This window comes from Haemaphysalis longicornis, unplaced genomic scaffold (assembly GCF_048455015.1).
Source record: "Haemaphysalis longicornis isolate Haplotype H1 unplaced genomic scaffold, Haemaphysalis longicornis Haplotype H1 scaffold_2, whole genome shotgun sequence".
Classification (NCBI taxonomy): domain Eukaryota; kingdom Metazoa; phylum Arthropoda; class Arachnida; order Ixodida; family Ixodidae; genus Haemaphysalis; species Haemaphysalis longicornis.
In genome coordinates, this window is record NW_027526295.1 from 113,423,725 (window position 1) to 113,433,446 (window position 9,722).

Consider the following 9,722-nt stretch of genomic DNA (forward strand, 5'->3'; position numbering starts at 1 on the left):
AGTAATAGTGAAAACTCAGATAAAACAGCACACTTATAAGCATTTTGATGAATGTAATTAAATTACATATATGTCAGTGAAACTCTGCACTTGGGTCCGTACTATCCAATAGCGGAAGAAGCATGGCCTACAAACAAGCTGACCAACGACACAAAGAGCTACCCGCCCTCGTCACTGGGTGTCCTTGCAAGTGGGTTCCCCGCAGTCTTTCTAAAAACGCCTGGGTTGGACAGCGCTTACACGTTCTTAATACAATAAGCTCGTGCGCCTTAAAAGGCATATTAGAGTTATGATTTCATGGGCGGCTAGCCAGCGATATATTTTCGATCGTGGTTACAAACGGGAAACGGGTTTGGTATAAATAAAAACAATATTTTTGCATACATCTTCTTAAAAAATCATCACCGCAATTCCTTGCAGACCAGCCAAAATTAAGAGTGAATGTGGACAATGTTCTTTCAGCTCTTCAACGCCCTTTGAGGGCTGATATTGGTGCACGAAGCAATCAGTAAAAATTTAAAAAACGCACCAGCCCGTACGCCACACAAATTTTGTCGTTAGTCTAGGCACACACTTTTTATTGCCATGATTCTGGAAACATAAGTGTTCTAGCTTTGGCACTTGATCACCGCGCCATGCCGTGAGATCAAAATTGTTCTGTTAAAAAAATGGCCCCTAGTACAAAAGCGGCCAGGACGGGTTTGCAACGTTGCACACTGAAGCTTGGAGGTGTCCCTGTAGTATTGGTTCCACGAAACACTGGATGGAAAAGCATATAAGTGCCTAATTGCTACGTGCACTCTCAAAATCTAAACAAAAAGCTCGTGAAGAGGCAAATTACCGCTCTAACCTCATTTGTGCGGTCGTTGTCAATCTGTCGAAGGTATTTTGGCGCAGTTATTCTACTGAATATACGGGACACCTCGTAAACATAGGTACGAGCACATGTATCTTTTATCATAAAAACCACTCATTTTTGAATTTCGTACTGCATTGGGCACTTGCTATGCCTGTCAACTACGTTAAGTAATCGGCATGGAGACCAAATAAGTGTCCAAACTGCACAGGGTTCATGTAAAGCAATTCTATTGGCAAAGTGCATTTTTCGTTTCTTGGGATGCTTAATTGATAAGCACTAAAAACTGTTTCTCCATAAACACCCTAAACATATAATCAATCTTCTTTCATAAACCTCTTCCCTTACAATTTCTTCACGAAGGTGACAAATAAAAATAAGCGAGCCGTGCATGGGTCTGTGGTTCGAAGCAGAGTTCCGTCGCCTACTTTTAAGGAGGAGGTCTGACTTGCACGAAGCCGACACCGCGAAGGCCCGAGGGCAAATCGGGGTTTAGTGGGGGGCATTTAAGAGGAGGAGGAATAAACCTGATTTTTATATTAGTTGTGAAGCCATGGCAATGGGGATCTTCTCAGTCCAGAAGTCTCTGGGCGGTGGCTGCCAGGCGGGCCAAAAGATGACCGCCAGGATCCGGGCTAGCCAGCATGCCTTCCCACTGCTCATGGTTGGCGGAGGGAACGGGTAGGAGGGATGGTGTGTTGGAGTACGCCGTGTTCCGATGGCAGAGTGTGCAGCATTGGGGACAGTACTTGGATGTGGAGGCGTAGGAGTTTGGGTGGATGGAGTTAAGGATGGTGCCGTTAGGGTATGTGTTCGTTTGAAGGCAGCGGTAGGTAGTGGCGTCTTAGTCAACTTGTAGTGCGGCGAGAGGCAAGATCCGGCGTTAGAGGCGGTAGTGTTTCATGATATTTTCGTATTTTCGAGGCAAAGAATGGTACGCTTATGACGGTGACGCTGGAGTGTTGGAGGGTAACGCCCGGCAGATGTGCGAGTCGGCGGCCAGAAAATAAAAAAAATGGCGAATCATCTGGCTAAGTCCGCAACAATGCGACACTGCCAACTGGAAGGGAGTTTTATTTGGCTTTGCCAAACCCATTCAAAGTCACAACTGCCATGTCGGACTTCAAAAAGGAAGTGACAAGGTCAGTGGGTGTTCGGACATATTTCCGTGGGCCGCATAACACTGCCACCGGGTTTCCCGCGGCAAGCGGAACACAGGTTGAAATCCTTGGTATAAAAAACCCCTGTCCTCAAGTGTGCTGTGCCGCCGAGCAAAGACTTCTTGTTTTATCACAAAACGGTACATATCAAAGTATATGTTTGTGACTCTTACTGGAATACACAACTGCTTTCTCAGTTGGTGTGGCTCTCTTTTTACGTATCATTGGATCATTTTCCCGGGCAATGCATGTGGTTCTGCCCCACAGAAGACTTCCCTTTAAAGGCGGTAGCAGTAGTGTCCTTGGGCGTAACCGGGGTTTTATCTTGCTGGGGGCAATCCACTGTTTCGCGCAAGAAGATGGAGATGGCATGGGGTAAGGTGCAAGTGCTTGGGTGGCTCCGGGGATGTGGGGCAAGTGCCCCTTTTAAACCCCCTGCCCACGCACATGCCATTGCCATATTTGCTTTTTGATACGGCTTCAGACGTGTCCCAGAAAAATATGATTTACTTTTTTTCAATCAGAGCCATGATTTCTGGTTTTATGACACGCGTTATTGACTTAGTTATACCTCGAATACAATTTTGGAATCTTGTATCCTTACAGAGAATTCGAAGAGAACATGATGACGGTCTTCGCAATGTAGGCTGCCCTTCAAGCACGGACCAGATTCATAAAACCACAAAATCTATCGCAAAGGGTTCGGAAAACTACCGCTGCTTTTCTGAACAGTTGGCGGCTACTAACTGCATGCATATGAGTAAAATTTCATACACAAAAAGCGTGTAGGGAGAGGTAGACATTGTTCTTCGTCGGCTCAATTCTATTCCATTTGATCGCGTTCTATCTTAGGCCTAATTGTGCGTGAAAAAATCTCAATGTGCATACACGCCGCGTGGTGGCCACACATCTCGCACGTTGTCTCCTAACCCATACAGAACACAATACCCATCTCAAAGATTCTTGTCTCAAAATCTCCCCTGAGCCGTTCCTTGTAATAGAAAGGTTAGTTCTTCTCTTGTACAAATGCGCGCTAAAAATTGAGTGATACCGGTCTTCCGGTTCTAGAAGCTCAGGTTCGTAAGGATGATGAATCAAAGTGGTGCATATTTAAATCAATGTACACAACAAATATTCGCCCTGTAAGAAGTACTCGCCAAAGGAAAAAAACTGTTAATTACCATTTTTTTACTTCCCGTAGGGGCAAGACAACTGAGCAAGGGGGCGAATATTTACAATAGGTTCTCCACTTTTTGACAACGTTGTATACACTCAGAAACAATCATTCCAATGGCTGTGTACAAAGAACACCATTTCACGATAGCAGTGTGGCTGGATTATTTCAGTGTCCTGCCGCGGGTGACGAAAAATCTGTGGTCATCACGCAGAAACACCTAGCAGTACAGTGATTCGGGGTTTTCTGCGGAAACTTTCAAGAATATCAGCGCATAACAAAAACTACATCCTAAGTGGAAATTATGCAGCCACTTTGGATGAAGCGGCTCCTTAAAAATTATTGGCAGCCTCTAGGCTTCACGTCGGAAAGTTTTGAAGTCGGCGGTAAACTACACAAGTGCGCTGCTGGCAAGATGCGGTCTCAGCAGGATCTCGTAATATAAAGGAACAGTACCATTTTGTATTTTATATTACACCTCGCTACGCCCCTTTGTATCTAGTCCTAGACTCCCCTCCGAGGGTGGTTTAGTGTCGGCTTCACTAACTACCGCCAATGCATTGGTGTGCAGGCAATTTTATGGGAAATATAAGCGCCGTCTTATCAAGTAGTAAAGGCCCGAAGGCATTTTAACAATAACTTATTACAACCTCATTCATTGCTACGGAAGGCTCTGACTCCTCAATTTATTAAGGTTGTGTTAACAAGAATTTTGGGATAACGTATCGTGAAGGAAAATATTTTTCTTAACGAAACCATAAATGCCAATGACCTTTTACACGATGAATCCTAGGAGGCGTACGTGTGACATCTGAAGCGGAAAGCCAGACAGCCGAATTTTGCTGGCTGAGCCCCTGTTAAAATAGCGTGGCATTTATTAACTCGTGCGTATCATCCGCCCGTCGCGTGCATGATACATTAAAGGCCTTATAATTATTCAAAGAACAGATAATAAAAAGAAGTAATAGAAGAGAAAACAGAAATAAACCTAGTTTGCAAGAATTAGTCCCCTACATCCCCACATCTTAGTGCCCTACAGTTGCATCTATTCAAGCCTCGGCAAGAGAGAGAGAATAAACTTCTTTATTGGCAAAAAAAAGAAAAAAAAATGTGGAGTGGTGTCCTCATTTCAGGACCCCATTCGTGGTTCCAGCTGCGACAGCCCTTTCAACCAACCGAAGCTGGTCTTCCGGACTGGAACTGGACAACACGCTCTCCCACTGCTCATAAGACGGGCGAGGAATTCTGCCCAACGTGGGGTTTTTCTGACAACCCCACACCATATGGTAGAGCGTGCCAGGTTCGCCACAAAACTGACACAGAGAGGAGTATGGGGTCGGATACATTAGGCGCAATTTCGTCAAGTGGGGAAACGTATTCGTTTGAAGCAGCCTAAGTATTCTTTCCTGGGCTTTCGCTAAGGATTCGTGGGCCGGGGGGTAAATCCTGCGGTCGAGCTTGTAATGCTGGCTGATCTCGTGGACCATTGCTCACCTACCACGAGATAAGCCTCGGCAATGCTTACGCATTATGACACAACTCGGTTATTGCAGGTTTCAACACTACAAAGCCGGTTACCACTGGCTATATGGTGGTTTCTTTGGTTGCGCTCGGTGCTGATGCGGTCCTCATTTTCTACTTCGAAGAGGCAAGTACAATACGCCCATAAGAATATTACCCCATGATTGATGGTATGCCAGATTATTTTACTTAATCTTTGAAAGTGGAGGTCTTGGAATACCATTTAGCCACCCATGCACATGACGAAACAAAACCTTAAACTAATGTTTGATATGTTTTTGTTACAGTTGACCGCTTCACGCTAGGTTGTGGTAAAAACATTTGGGGTACTGCAACGTAATCAATTTAGTCGAGCAACTTATATATCCGATGTCGCTGACGAAGGTGGCACTTTGAAGTCTTCATCAAATCGCCGATGTCGATCAACTAAGTCCGTCTTCGCCAATCGTGTGCGTTTACGGGATTGCACGCCCTGCTCTTGTACATTGTTTTTTTCACGAACAGGAAGCATAGTCCCTAGAAGCGGGTGTGTAGATATGAAGGTTGGTATTCGGATATTTAAATACAAAGAGACCCCTAGGACGTTTTGTACCTCTTTGAAATTGTTCACACAACCCAGAATGGCCCCCGCATATCTGACAGGATGGATGGTTGCCATGCCAGCAAGTTTCCTTTTCGTCTCAGAGGTGTTACATATTACAACCGCAAGGTATAAACTTTCCGTTGTGTGCCTTTAAATGGCAGCATGTTCCGCGTACGTGTCAAAAAACTTAATCATTTCGGCCTCAAAATCAAAACTTTTCTTTTTTTGTGCCTTTAATCAGTTCCCCCCAAATACTTTTCTCCTGTAGGAACAGATATTCTTTTGAATGTCCTTTTTCAGCACGATCAAATTGTTCTCTCGACCAAATGTTGCCTTGCAAAAGTACGGAGTTGCTGCTGCAGCTGTATGCCGTTTTACAGGATGTTTTAATATAGTGTCATGAAATCTTGATTTCAGTTGTAACTGGATCCCAGGACTCGTAAAACCCTATATTAAAGATTCGCAACAAGTTTCCGAAGGCCTACCGCGATTTTTGTTTGATGCACAAAAACATTGCATAGATTTCAAAAGCCCGAGGACATTTTCGAAGGTGTTTAACGACGTTGGAGAGAGTGCATTGGAGGAGATGCGTACATGCTTTAATCAGCATATTTTTTTTCTTTCGCAGTACCACGTTTACTTAGACGAGAGTGCTACAACTTTAGGTACACCTCCAGCCCTAAAGCTAGAGGCTGCGAAAAAAAAACCATTAGTTGTAACAGCGTGCTACCCCGCTGTGTAAAGACAAAAGCAAGCAAGAAAATAATCCCCCGAACTTCATCCGTGACCAGAGCACTCAAACGACAAGTAGGCGTCTTCTCTTTGGGTACTGTATATTTGGAAGTAGAGCGACGACATCGGGGTGCACTTTCTGAAAAATCTCTGAATCGATCTGATTCAACGCATTTCGTTCTGAGCTTATTCAACTCAGACAAAGATGGATTGCGTCTTTTGCATTTGGCACCTAGGATTAGTCAGAAAGCACACGTAAACCACTAATTCAGACCAGCGTATTCAGCGGTGTTGGGAAGCAGAGATATACGTGCCGAGCAGAGAAACACAATGCTTTCGAACAAAGTTTGCAAAGGGGAAAAAAGAGCGAGTACGAGTATGTCTTAGGTATCCAGCTTGCGAGGGGAAACAAACATCCTGCCCTGTCTGCTTAGGAGCTGAGGCACTCGAGCCACTTCCTCTAATGAGAAGTAATAGTTTTCTTCGTCGGCTAAGGGCTGTTCAAACCGCAGGAACAGCCACAAGTCCAAAACAAGGAAAGTTTACAATGGCAGGGTAAGACATATGGCTATCGCATTTGGGCCACGTATGCATTTTTGAGTGCCCCAGAAAATTTCAAATATATGGCACGTCTACAGAAAAAAAATGTGCAGATATCTACGTTTGTATTCTGAGGTATATGGTGCTACAGCGACACGTCGACGCCAATGGAGTGTTTTCCTACACAGTTGCAGCAAATGCTATCTATGCTTCACGAGAACTAAATGTCATTGAAAAGAGAAAGACTAGGAACGACGGTTGTTAGTCACCGTGGCTTAGCAGAGACAAACGTTTGTAACGCTAGTGTGGCTTAAAAGGAGAGCGGGAAAGATTGCAGGTGCGAGGGGTTGGTCAGTTTCAGCAGAGAGGATTCCATGTATCAAACTGTTTCTGTTTTGATGTCTAAGCCGGGCCGAACAATTTTGTTTTTTGTTCGAAGAGAGACGAGTAGAGCGAGAGACAGGCAGTGAGTCAGTGAAGAGCTTTGTCCAGGAAGAAATATTTGTGGTTTAGGAAAATGGGGTAAAGAACTGGCAGGCATCTCAAAGGTGGAACCTGAGTCTACGGCACCAGATGCAGCTGCCCCTTCCCTGGCGCTCTCAGTCAGCTCGCGCTGATCTTGAGGTAACGAGCTGGTCAAAGCTACCTCCCGTGTCTAGAAGTAGTGGTATATGTTATGTTTCAGTTTTTCGCTCATAGATTTTGAGGTACCTGTGTTGATTGTTCGTCCGCAGAGTTTTTGATTCTTCGGCATTGAAACCTCGTTGTAGCAAGGGGAAAGATCGTCCTAGGAATAGGAGGAATATTTGTTCTGTGCGTTTTTCGGAGAGGCCAATGTGGTACAAGGAGTCACAAGTAGCATGGTATATGAGTTCTCCGATCGCCCGCCTCGGGATTAGTGCGTCGTTCTCTTCCAGACCACTGGCTCTGTATGTCAAGGCGAAATTAACTTTTTTCATTCTGGAGGGGACTATGCCCCAGAAGCGCTTAGGTACTCTGCCTCCAGAATAAAGGTATGCTTCGATTTGATACTTCCGCTATTCATGTTGTCAGGATGATGGCTCTAACTATAACTTCCTCGTTCCTGTATATTAGAGGGTCATGCAGTCACAAAGATTGCCAGAGTAGTAAACTACTACAATTGGGGCCACGTGCTTGAGAACGTTGTGGAGCCTGTATTTACTGTGGTCTAATTTTATTGGAACTTTTCCCGAGTACAGATCATCCTGCCACTCGCCTGTTCTTGTGTACTATTGGATCCATATTTTTGGTTAAGACGAGTCGCTGGATACGGAGTCGTTATATTGGTTAAACTGTCCATCATGGCACGCTGTCGTTTCTCTTTCAGCAGGGTAGCCTTTCGTTCCTACGATGGCCCGTCTCGGTTTTGTTTTCCTAGCCCCTCTGTTGTTGCCAGGAGAGAGGATTCTGTGATTTCTTAAGACGCGTTATGAAGACAATTTGAAGGCCTGTTGATTGTCATCATCTCAAACAGCTCATTTAGGTCCACTGCACGACGAAAGATTTCCCATTGGCTTTCGCCGCATTTGTCCTGCGCATGCCCGAATCCTTTCCTTGCCTTCCAATGTTATTTTCATCCCTCCGTCGAGTAAATTACCTTCCCCTTCTCCTAGAACCGTTTGTGCGTGTCCATTCTCTAACCCTGGTAGTCCAACATTTGTTAGTTCATTTCACGATAACAAAATTGCGAGCTTTGATACTACACCAGATGCTCTCCTCATGTGGTGTTATTTTGATTTTCTTCGGTGCGGCTACGTTTGTGTTATGGGATGCTCTGCAATATTCCCCTCGTGATCACTGACTCAATGAGTCTTAACGCTTCCTTTTCTGTTTGTCTTGCTCTGCTCTTGATTCGGCGTTTTGTTTGTGGGAAATGGGTTAACGATTTTCTGTTTCTGGCGGTTGTGTGTGTTTGACATTACTGTGTGTCTCTAGAGCCACGCGGAATATTCTTACCTCACTGTTGTCTGGTAGGACATCCGCACCTATTTTTTTTTCGATTTTGAACTTAGCCGCATGGACTCAACAGTGGTTTGCCAAACCGAGCTTACAGTGGCGACAGAGCCATGGGAATACAGAAAAGTATTTTCAAAACTGATGGGATTAAACTCTATATACTGTGCTTTATTTTAGTTCTTATCTTCTTATAGTATATGCCTTTCTTGATTTCTAAGATACCGCCGTTAATCCTTTGCCCTCTGTTTTACTTATCTCACGCAATTTAGTGCCGGCATAAGTCTAGAAAGAAAATACGCCACGGTTGCTCAGTGGGTAAGGCGCTGTGCTGCTGTGCTCAAGGACCCGGTTCGATTTCCAGCAGCGGCGGCCGTTTTCCTGATGGAAGCTTTAAACAAAAACTCAAATGTGCCGAGATTTTGGCGTATGTTAGAAATCCTGGAGTGTTCCAAATTCTTCCCAAGACTTCCAGAACGGCGTGCGCGGTAGACCAGCTTTGCCATGAATTACGGGGAATTTATAGTTTTTGATCTTCTCGTCGAAGCACGCTTTGGTGTGATGGCGTAATATGCTGGCCTGGCTGGCGACTGTGTCTGCCGAGCATGCTTCCACAGACCGGGCATAGAACAAACTTCATCCCGCAGGTGCGGAACCTGCTAAAAACGCTGGTTCTTTCTTTCGCCGACGTTGTATCATTGTCCAACTTTCCGAAATTCTGTTACGTTGCGCCACATCACAGATTCAGCGCCCTCGATTGTCGCTGCCTCAGTAGTAGCTTCCGGGTGGCAGCCGTGGCGTATTTCCGTGGACGCTTGATGGGCACGCCTCATAGCGGATGGGTAGGAGCCACTGGGAAATTGAAAAATAAGCCTAATAACGCTATGGCGTAAAAATATACGCCGCGGGTGCCCCGACTGGCGTCATTGCCATAAACGTAAGATCTGCGTTCACGGCAAACTTCTTTGGTTATGTTAAATGCCGGCGCTCAACGTATTACGCCAGCCCGCCTCTTTCCAACTAAAAACATGACTGTAAGCGGATTGCGTCAGCAGAACCTGGCGTACTACGGGAAGAACAAATTGGTTTAGTACTTAAGTTGATTGATTGATTCTAAGGTTTAACGCGCCGACGCCACGCAGACGATGAGGCGCGCCATAGCGGAGGGCTCTGGGTTAATTT